Source organism: Rhincodon typus, chromosome 9 (genome assembly GCF_021869965.1).
Source record: "Rhincodon typus isolate 14 chromosome 9, sRhiTyp1.1, whole genome shotgun sequence".
In the NCBI taxonomy this organism is placed as follows: Eukaryota; Metazoa; Chordata; class Chondrichthyes; order Orectolobiformes; family Rhincodontidae; genus Rhincodon; species Rhincodon typus.
In genome coordinates, this window is record NC_063340.1 from 63064892 (window position 1) to 63076219 (window position 11328).

Consider the following 11328-nt stretch of genomic DNA (forward strand, 5'->3'; position numbering starts at 1 on the left):
CCTATATTTTGATCAATGATGTGAGCTGAAATATCAGCAAAAGTTGAGTTCCCAGTACATGTTATCACTAATCATACCCAGCCAACTGGAGTACAAATCCATTCTCGCACTCTCTTTTACATCTTAACCAACTTCCAGCTATAGCTATAGGTTGCTTCTAATGCTTTGTGCTTTCATTTTGATAATATTCTCATATATGGAAACGTTTTGACTGCCTTGTTGAATTAGAGAATTTAAAATTCTATATTTGGTTGAAATATGCATTTAGCTGAGAAGAATTTGATCTCATGAATCAAAGCAGGGTACTATACTATTTGTGAACAAAATGATTGTCAATGTAATTCTAAAATTGTATTAAACCAGAATTACAACTCAAGAGGTGAGTGGAATCTTTCTCTTGACAACAGTCTCAGGAATGTATGCCATGATGATTATTGTAACAGTTGACAATTGTAAGAAGAACAAAGAGTTACCATAGCGCCATCTTCACTGATGTAAGCTTTCACTAGTCTCAAACTTGTCAACTGTATTAAAAACATTAATGGTACTGGCTTTATGGAAATGAATCAACTCAGCTATGGAAGAATGCTACATAAACTAAAACCAACTCTAAATTGTTAGTATTATTCCAATACCAACACTCCTCCAACTGTGGCTGAAGATTAAGGGCATTTTTGACAATCTTGACCCCAAATTTAAATGCAACTTAACTTTTTTATTTGAATCTTTTCAGCCTTTGAAAGAATAATTGGATTTCAGTAACATCAGGGTTAATTTGTAACATACTTGTCCAACTCCTGCTATTTTTACTTTGCAAACTGAACTGATTTGCTGAAATTTTCCTGCTTCAGCATAACTTTCACCAGCGAAACTGTTGATCTTCCTCATTCCTGTTTTGAAAGAAATTTGCTCACTTCCTGCTTGTGTTCCTTGAATACAGCAGAAGAAAGGAAGTTACAATTATTGAATAAAACTTTCCATGTGCGTAAGAACATTTCCTAAATGTAAGGGGTTCAAAGGAACCAAGGACAATAGTAAATCAGAAAAACAAATGAAGGCATCGTTATAAATGGAATTTAAAACCATGAGTTACATTGAACACTAGCAATTTTGGGTCTTAATGGACTGACAGGTTTTCACGCCAGAGGCCTGAGTGCTGTTCATTCAGTACTGCGTCAGAAAGTTGAATTTATTTCAAACATTTCTTATTTGGAACTTACAAAGTAACTTGGTCACTCCTACATCAGAAAGAATCATAGACAAAACTTGCTGAAATTGAAAGAAAAACATAGCTTGCATTTTTATATCATCTTTCACATCCTCAGGATGCCCTTAAGTGCAGTGCAACAGATGACTTTTGATGTGTTGCCATGTGCGCAAATGTAGGGAAAGAGACCTAAAAACTAATCGACTACTGTTGCATTTTGGAGTGTCAGTCTAATTCAATGTGTTCTGATCGTAAGATACCCAGCTTACATAAGAAAATTGTGAGAGATTCGGTGATTCCTAAACTAGAAGGCTGAAACTAATTTAAATACTTCTATAAATGGGATCAAGGATGACTGAGACATAACCCCAAATCTCACAACAAGCATGCTGAAGGTCTTTACTTCTTGACTAATAACTAAGTTACATAGTAAATCAGGCACTAATGCAATCGACTCTGCATTCGTACAACGTTTAAACATGTAAATGATGACCAGGTTAATCCTGCTTCAAAGAATAAAGAGAATTCATGAGCAGGATGTGTAAAAACTGGTAGAAAAGAAAATGTTTTAATTTGTACGCCTTCTCCTAACACATCACGTCAGAGGTGACTGAATTGCAACTCGACAGTTTTATATAAAACTTAATTCATGATCCAACTGGACACCTAAAGGCTAGGGTGATCAACAATTTCATTATTATCCAACCAATTTGAATTAGTAGTCATTAATTCGTTACTCCTGACATTAGTTAGTTTAATATATTATAAAGCTTTTACCTTCATAAAGCATCAAAAAAAAACACAGGTTTGAAAGATCTAGGCTGAGATATCTGATGGCATCAATTATTTATTTGGTTGCTAAACTGACATCCAAGTCTCAAATACAACAAGCCAAAAGCAAATGTACATTTCTAGTCAGAGGTGCACTGTCCACCACATTGAATTGGGGTTACTTGTGGACTTCAGAATTCTATGTCAGAAATGTGGACAGTACTAAATAAATTTGTCAAATCACCTCCTGTGTTTCTTACAGGATCATTTTCAGATTTGTTATGCTCCAGTGCCAGATGTGCCAGAGCAATGAATGAGGTATCTCCGCCGCACAAACGAGACTACCAGCAAACGATGCCATTTGCTGCTCTCACAACATGAGCTTCACACCGCGTACCTGAGAACTTTAGCCTTTATGCTGCAGATCTCTTTCAGGCTACAGTATGTGATCAATTCTCAGTTATCCGTTGTATCAAGGAAGTCACTGAGGCTCTCCAAAATAGGAGAAACATCCTCATTTCCTTTCTTATAGAGAGAATGATGCAAGAAACACCATGCCTTCACATGTCAATCTGTCCCTGGATAGAAGGTGCCATAGACTGTACATAATTTGCCTTACTTGTTTCCTATTACCAATCTGGTATCTCTACTGATTGTAAGGGGTTGCACGCTCTCAACATGAAGCTGACTTGTGACCACAGGCCATATGTCTGCACTGTCTGCGAAGCATAGACTCACAGACTCACAGAGATATACAGCACAGAAACAGATCCTTTCGTCCAACTCATCCATGCCATCCAGATATCCTAAATAAATCTAGTCCCATTTGCCAGCATTTGGCCCATATCCCTCTAAACCCTTCCTATTTGTGTAACTATTGAGGTGCCTTTTAAATGTTGTAATTGTAGCAGCCTCCACTACTTCATCTGGCAGCTCATTCCATACCTGCACCATCCTCTGCGTGAAAAAGTTGTCCCTTAGGTCCTTTTTAAATCCTTCCTCTCTCACCTTAAACCTATACCCTCTAGTTTGGACTCACTCACACTGGGAGAAAGACCTGGCTTTTCACACTATCCATGCCCCTTATGATTTTATAAATCATTATAAGGTCACCCCTCAGCCTCTGATGCTCAGGGAAAATAGCTCCAGCCTCTCCCGGTAGCTCAAACCCTCCAACCCTGGCAATATCCTTGTAAATCTGTTCTGAACCCTTTGGAGTTTCACAACATCCTTCCTATAGCAGGGAGATGAGAATTGCCTGCAGTATTCCAAAAGTAGCCTAACCAATGTCCTGTACAGCTGCAACATAACCTCCCAACTACTATACTAAATGTACTGACCAATAAAGGCAAGCATACCAAATGCCTTCTTCACTATCCCATCTACCTGCGACGCCACTTTCAAGGAACTATGAACCTGCCCTCCAAGGTCTCTTTGCTCAGCAGCACTCCCCAGGAACTTACCATAAAGTGTTTAAGTCCTGCTCTGATTCGCCTTTCTGAAATGCAGCACCTCACATTTATCCAAATTAAACTCCATCTGCCACTCCTCAGCCCATTGGGAGATCTGATCAAGATCCCGTTGTACTCTAAGGTAACATTGTTTGCTGTCTGCTACACCTCCAATTTTGGTGTCATCTTCAAACTTACTTACCATACCTCCTATTTGACACATTGGAGCTAGGGCATCCATAACCTTGCAATTAATAAAATATATATTTATCTCATGTTTCATAAGGAATTTGCCTCTTTACCAATTGATTTCTAATGTATGGAACAAGGACGTGTATTTGAGCTTCATGTCTTAATCAGGAATATTGTACGATAGAAGTGTTTAAGAAGTCGGTAATTTGGAATTGTATGCAACACATGTATTTATTTTAATTTGACTCATTCAAAACAACAGTAACGTGCAGTGATACTTTAGTGGCAAACAATCAGCAAAGAGAGTCATAGAATCATATAGCATGGAAGTAGGTCCTTTGGCCTAACTCGTCCATGCCAAATAGGTTACCTGAACTGAACTAGTCCCATTTACCTATGTTTGGTCCATATCTCTCTATAACTTTCCTATTCCTGTATCTGTCCAAATGTCTTGTAAATGTTAACTGTACCCGCCACAACCACTTCCTCTGGCACCTCGTACTTGACTTTATTCTTGCTATGATAGTTTACCTGTGGCTCAGGTATAACCACAAGATTACTACCTTAGAGGTTCACCTTTTGAATTTAGTACCTAACTGTTTGCACTCTTTCAGTAAAACCTCCTGTCTAGAGCCAACGTGAATGACGCCAACTAGATCCCTACTCTCCTGTTCCAAGTTCATCTCCAGTCATGAAGCAATGTCCTTAATCCTTGGCACTGGGCAGATAACATAGCCTTTGGAACTCATGTTGACGTGTTAAAGAACAGCATCTATCACCCTAATTATACTGTCCTCTAGGATTACTATTACTACTCCAATTTCCTCGGACAACTTAAATGGATCTCTATACCACAGTGTCCTATCAGTTCACTCATCCTCCCCGCAGTGCCCACGCTTGTCCACACCCTCTGCAAGCACCTTGTATCTGTTGAAAAATTGCAGGGGCTGATACTCCTCGAACCTTATCTCTAGGTCCCTATACCTGCCGCAGTTGTAGTCATGCCCTCCTTTCCCTCATCACAAATCAAATTTGAGTGACTACCTCTCAGAACGAGTGTTCAGGTGACGTTCCCCTCCCCTGGTGTGCTGCAATGTCTGCAGTTCATACTCCAACTCCTCGAGTCACATCAAAAGGATCTTTGTTAGGGCCTTAATTATTCATATTATTTTTTAACAACTTGGATAAATGGTATAGAAAGTCATATATCCAAATTTGCTGATGACGTAAAGTTAGGCAGCATTTTAGACAGTTCAGTTGATAGCATAAAATTACAAAGGGCTATTGACAGACTATGTGAATGGACAAAACTGTAGCAGATGGAGTTCAATGCAAGTTTGATGCTATCAATTTTGGACCAAGAAAGGATAGGTCAGGGTACATTTCTAGATGGTGTGAAGTTAAATACAATGAATTTCCAAAAAGACTTTGGGGGGATTCAGGTGCATAGATCTTTAAAATGTCACTAATAGATGCAAAAAATAATCAAGAAAACTAATGGAATGCAGGTCTTTATATTTAGAGAACCGGAGTACAAAGATGCAGAAGTTGTGCTGCAATTAGACCCACTTGAAGTAATGTGAGCATCAAGTTTCCAAGAAGAATGCAGTTTCTCTGTTGTAGGCTGTCATAACTACGTCAGACCATGATGTTATATTTATTTATTCTTTCACAGAGTGGTCACCTCTAGATAGGCCATCATGCATTGCCAATTCCTAATTGCCCTAGAAATAAGTTGGTAGTGAGCTTTTCTGAATGTGCTGCAAATCATGTGGTGTCTATACACCATAGTGCTGGCAGGAAGGTTGCTTAGGAAACAGTGATGTAAAGACAATACCACTGGGCCAGCAATCCAAAAAATCTAGGCTAATATTCTAGGATTATGGGTTCAAATTCTACCATTAATTGAGCCAATCAATCTAGAATTAAAAGCCAGTCTCAGTAAAGGTGACTGTGAAGCCATTGTTGAGTCATTAATATCCTTTCTCATCTACATGTGACTCCAGACCCACAACAATGTAGTTGATCTTAACCTGACCTAGCAGGCATTTCCGCTTCATCAAAATTGTTGCAGAAAACTCGACAGCATCACAATAATTACCTCCCTGTAAGGCAAGAACAACCAGTCAGATGGCTGTCAAGGTCAACAACATCTCCAAATGAGTAAGAATGGTAGGGAGTTGGAATCAAGCTAAAAATGGGAGACAAATATAAAGGAAACAAAGAAGTTAGCAAGGAAGGAAGTAAATGTGGAAACTAGAAAGTAACATGATACCCCTGACAGTCCAGAGTCAATGCAAATAAAACTAACTGAAAAGAAATTTCAAGTGCCAGCTTTGAAATTTTGAATGAATTTGATCAGGTCAAGTACTTCTTCAAATTAGACAAACCAGTTAGTACCCAAATGCATTTATGGCCATGATGGGGACATGATGTCCAGATCTTAAAACATTATATTGAGTGTTCCTATAGGCAAAAACCTGGGTGGAATCAATCATATCCAGGGTCATGTATTTTTGGCAAGAGGATCTGTGAAGTTCTTCAGTATTCAACAGCATATAGACAATGAAGATATTATGTAATGAAAAACAGTCAAAATACTAACAATACTAACAACAAACCACTGAGAGGTAGGCAAACTTGACAGTGCACCAAGAACTGGATAGTCATCTTGTTTTGTAAACCTGCTCCAGCGACGATAGCTAAATAATCAGGAGAATTGTATACAATAATATTTTCATAAGCATTAGCATAAGTTATACTTGACTAGCAAATAAGAATGTAATGTGTATTTTATAGTACAAGTTATGGCATGTCATGTACCAAAAAGAATCTTTAATATATCAAACCAACATCAAATATTTGTATAACAGAAAGATTACAACATCAACATTACAACATCACCGAAACTGAAAGATTTTTTTCATTCAAAACATTATTATGCATATTTAGACAATGGGACTGATTAGCCAGTGAACCATTCACATCGAGTAAATTTTTACCCACCCTCCACATTGTTTCAATCTGATAGAATTAGCTTGAACTGGTATGAAATGGCGTGGGAGAATCCACGAGAATAGTACTTTTTTCCTAAAGCTGACACAACCCTGAGCAACTTAGTAGGAAGGTTTTTCCAGCCACAAATAAGCGCTTATTTGAGTTGTGCTCTGTAAATAAAGTCATTTGTAATGTTTGCTCAAGATTAAGACATAAGTTTAAATTGTCCAAATAGCCAGCAACTGTTACAACAGAGGGAAACAGAGCTTCTGTGAGCAAAGGCTCATGTATTAACTATGATCCTGCATTCATGTGGGGAATATGAGTGGTGTGCTTAAGGGCTTTGCCCTCCAGAAGCAAGAAGGTTAAAAGTTTAAAAAATTGGTACTTGCATGGATAGAACACAATATCATGTTTGACATTTCAAATTATTGCATTCACTGGCCAGAATTCTATTTTTATGTCGAGGGTTTCATCAGCAGGCTGTCTGTAGAATCCATGGTAAATTTACTGGACGGCAGTGGGCAGTTAACTAATTAGTTATTATCGAGGCTGCCACTCTGTTAAGGATAGTCACCCAACCCAAGAGCTGTAGGTCAGTTGAAAGGCCAGCAGCTTAGCAGTCTCAGTTGTGCTACCAGGTGCAGAAGTGAAACTCCTTCACGGGCTAAAGAGACTGGACAGTACCAGTCCTAAGTCCACTGAGACACCACCAGGGTTTACTTGTCAATCTCCCTCTAAGAGTTTACTCGCTGCTGATTAAATGCTAGCAGTGGTAGGAACTAGCCATTAATTGGTCACGAGTCACTTAAGTGGCTTGTGGGTGCAGCTACTGCAAAATGGTATGGTGGTGAGAAGGCAATGGGCACTTTTCCCCCTGCCTTCCTGTGTCATTTTACAGCACCCCTGTCTCCCAACACATAGACAACGGTATGGTAAAATCCATTCCCCTGAGTTACTGTCAAAGTACAGTGAAGGTTGACATGACTGTTCTAGTGTATTCTTACCCCACACTTATCACGCAGACCTGCAAGCTCTGAAAACTCACACTGAAAACAATTAACTGATGTATATTAATGATGTAAATCTTGGTGTACAGGGGACAATTTCAATGTTTGCAGATGATACAAAACTTGGAAGAATTTGTAAACTTAGGAGGATAGTGTGGAACTCAAAAAGGACATAGACAATTTGATGGAGTAGGCAGATGAGGTTCAAAGAGAGAAGTATGAGGTGATGTATTTTGGTAAGAAGGTATTGAAAGACAATAAAAAATGGAGGACACAGTTCTAAATGGAGTGCAGGAGTAGATGGACCTGGGTATACATGTGCATTGATCATTGAAGATGTTAGGACAGGTGTAGAGAACAGTAAGTAAAGCAAGCAAAAAATTCAGCTTTATTAATAAAGGAAAGATTATAAGAGCAAGGAGGTAATATTGAACTTGTATAAGATACTTGTCACACCTCATTTGGACTATTGTGTACTGTGTGTTGAGCTCTCTGTACCACATTACAGGAAGGATGTGAACGCATTGCAGAGAGTACAGAAGCAGTTTACAAGAATGATTCTGTTATGAGCATAGATTGGAGAAGCTGGAACTGTTCTCCTCGGAGAGAAGAGTTTTCAAAATCATGGATAGAGTAGAAAGGGAGAAACTATTCCTGCTTGTAAAATGAACAAGAATGAGAGGGCATATATTTAAAGTGATTTGCAAAAGAAGCAAGGGTGGAAATAAAAGCTTTTTACACTCAACAAATGGTTATGGTGTGAAATACATTGCCTGGAAATATAGTGGAGGCACTTGAGCCATTCAAGAGGGGATTGGACAATTATTTGGATGAAATAATGTTTGAGGATACAGGGAAGAAAAGCAGATTTGCTTTAAATAATGATGCTCTCTTCAAAGAGCTGGTGCAAGCACAATGGGACAAATAACCTCCAGTGTGCCTTAAGACTTCTATGATTCTGCGACATACTAGCCAAAACCAAATTCACAGAGTTTGACCTAACTTTATTCTTCAAAGTTAGAATAGTTTTTGATCATTTATTGGTGGTGTTCAGATAAAATCAATCCTTTAAAATTCAGATTTAATGGACATTGATAAGTCTTCAGCAAAAATGAATTGCTGTCAGATATGGATGTTTCAATAGGCCTTCCACCTCCTTCACCAAGATCCCTTGTGGGACAATGGGAAATGTTTTTGCTTGAGTAGTCTGCTGTACAAGGTGTTTGATTCTGAAAGGGTTAATGTATTAAGCTTTATCCAAAATGATGATGTCATAAGATTTGTGGGTGGGAGAAGAGATCTGGTTCTCAAAGAATATTGACCTTCCATTTAGGTCTTCTCAAAATCTTAGTAACAATGTCAATCATACCAATGTAACTTGTACTTGATTGTTATTATGAAATAAACTACAAATGCCTTTTCTCATTTGATACTAGAGGTTTTCCCCCACAACATTAGATAAATTAAACTCTGTACAAGCCAAACTAAATGATGACCAAGAGTACAACTCATACAACATGAACAGCAGCAGTAAGAATTCATCATACAACATGACGCCAGTGGTGGCCATTGCCTGATCTCAAAACCCTCTCCCGTGGTCACAGTGTGGAGCTGGAGGAACACAGCAGGTCAGGCAGCATCAGAGGTGTAGGAAAGTTAACGTTTCTGGTCGGGACCCTTTTTCCGACTCCAGCATCAGCAGTTCTTACTATCTCTGACTCTCCCGTGGTCAATCTCTTTTTCTTCACTGTATAACACTTTTCTGAATGATATTGGCAGCTCCAGCAGCCAGAATACTCATTTCCCTCCGGGACAACTTTACATACAACTGGCAAATAACAATATTGAGATTCTACTGATGCATATAGCCAATGAGCATTAGGGGCATGAAATGATCATTGCAATTAGACAGGATGGAATGCTGTCTGTGCTGCTTGAATGGATGGAGGAGTTGGGGGAAGAGTGTTTGATAATGATGCATCTTGACTCTTGTGCCCTTTTCTAGCAGTTATACAATTTCGATGTCCTCATACCCCAGCACGCCCACCTCCACAACAGTCCCCTTTCTTGGGGAGGGAAAGCACAGGAACAACCATGTATCACCAAAGAAATCATGCTTAAGATCTATGCAGTACCTTTTTATGAAACAGTGGTGCATGATATATATCACTGTATCAATAGGTGTAAAACATAAAAATTACTCTTCCAATATTTATTTATAAAGATAGTGCGTTCTTAAAATAGAATATTACAAGTTCACCATAATAATCTTCCCAACTTTCTGTTAGAGGTTGTTGCAGGTGGCTCCACCTTTGTTTAATTCTAGTTCTAGGTAATATCACACCTCCATGTATTTATTGGAGCATAGGACGGCCTGTACAGTAGATTACCTGTTTGCATCGATAACAATGAGCATCCAATAAATTGAAACACAGTTAAAATGGAATATGTTCTACCTTAACATATAATACCATGTGTTAAGTAATGATAACTTACACTTATTAGAGAAACATCGTAATTTCCAGCTGTGCAATTTCTAATGTAATGGATACCATCATTAAGCAACATTAAAAAATAATTATAAAAATAAATGCAACAGCCTTGGGCACAAAATAAACTTTGCATGAAATTACAATTTCAGTTTGAATGTGTGGGCACTATTCTGTGGGAGGATGTAAGTTGCCTGATGGAACCTCAGACAGAACCAGGAACTGCATGCAAAACTTTAATGTCACATGACCACATCAGGATCACTCATTTTGTTTCAATTATACCCTGAAACTATGTTGGCTTTGAAAATAGTGTTGGCAAATATTGGGATCCTGCCTGTAATTCCTGGCATAATAAGTTCACAACCTTGTGCTAAGGGCAAGATGCCAAGCAGATGCAAATTCATTTTGCACAGGTATAAAAAGAAAAGAAATGAGTCAGTGTGCAGTCCTCCAAGTGGTTGATTGGACAACAGTATCGTTAGAGTCAGGTAAACAGGCTGGTTTTGCACCAAGTACAACAGCTTTTCAGTGGTGCATCCAGAAATGTCTCCAACGAAGACCTGGATTTTCCGAGCCATCTGCAATCTCTTTTTTTCCTCTCCAATGTGCTTGAATGTGTTGTCATCTCCCAAATCCATACTCATCTTTCCCAGAACTCCATGTTTGCATTCTTCCAATTGGATTTCCTCCCCTGCCACAAACAGTTCTTAACAAAGTCACAAAAGATATCCTAAGTGACTTTGACAAAGGTTAATCATCATTCCTGGAGGCCTGGCATTCCAACTGGCACTCCATCAACAAACACATTGAACTGGATCCGATTTACAAACCACTGAAGAACAAAACTGGAAGTAATACCAACCACCCAGCAAACCGAGGCATATAACTAACAAGCGGGACAGAACACCAACACTTTACCGGAGGCACACTGACGATGTTACCTAGGAGGGTGATGAAACATCTGCAAACAAACACATTGGCTCAGCGAGCAAGTTTACAACTTCAATATCTGACAATTCACATCAGGTGGTCAAAAGCCTGGTCAGTTTTTCAGCAATGTCTTAATGGCACATCAAAATGTATAAAATATAAGAGGCATAAATAGGGTAGACAACAAATAACCTTTCCCCTTGATAGAGGGATCAATGACCAGGTAACATAGATTAAAGGTAAGGGGCATCAGGTTTAGAGTGGATGTGAAGAAAAAG

General features: G+C 38.7%; 1 long non-coding RNA gene across 4 annotated transcripts in view; it reads left to right on the top strand.

The window, feature by feature from the left end:
* The window catches only part of LOC125484012, a 79059-nt gene extending 68791 nt beyond the window's left edge, over nucleotides 1-10268 (top strand). For all 4 annotated transcript variants that reach the window (XR_007262877.1, XR_007262875.1, XR_007262876.1 and 1 more), the window contains one exon: nucleotides 2241-10268. This is a non-coding gene — a long non-coding RNA (uncharacterized LOC125484012). The remainder of the gene's footprint in view (nucleotides 1-2240) is intronic.
* The last annotated feature ends 1060 nt before the right edge of the window (nucleotides 10269-11328 follow it).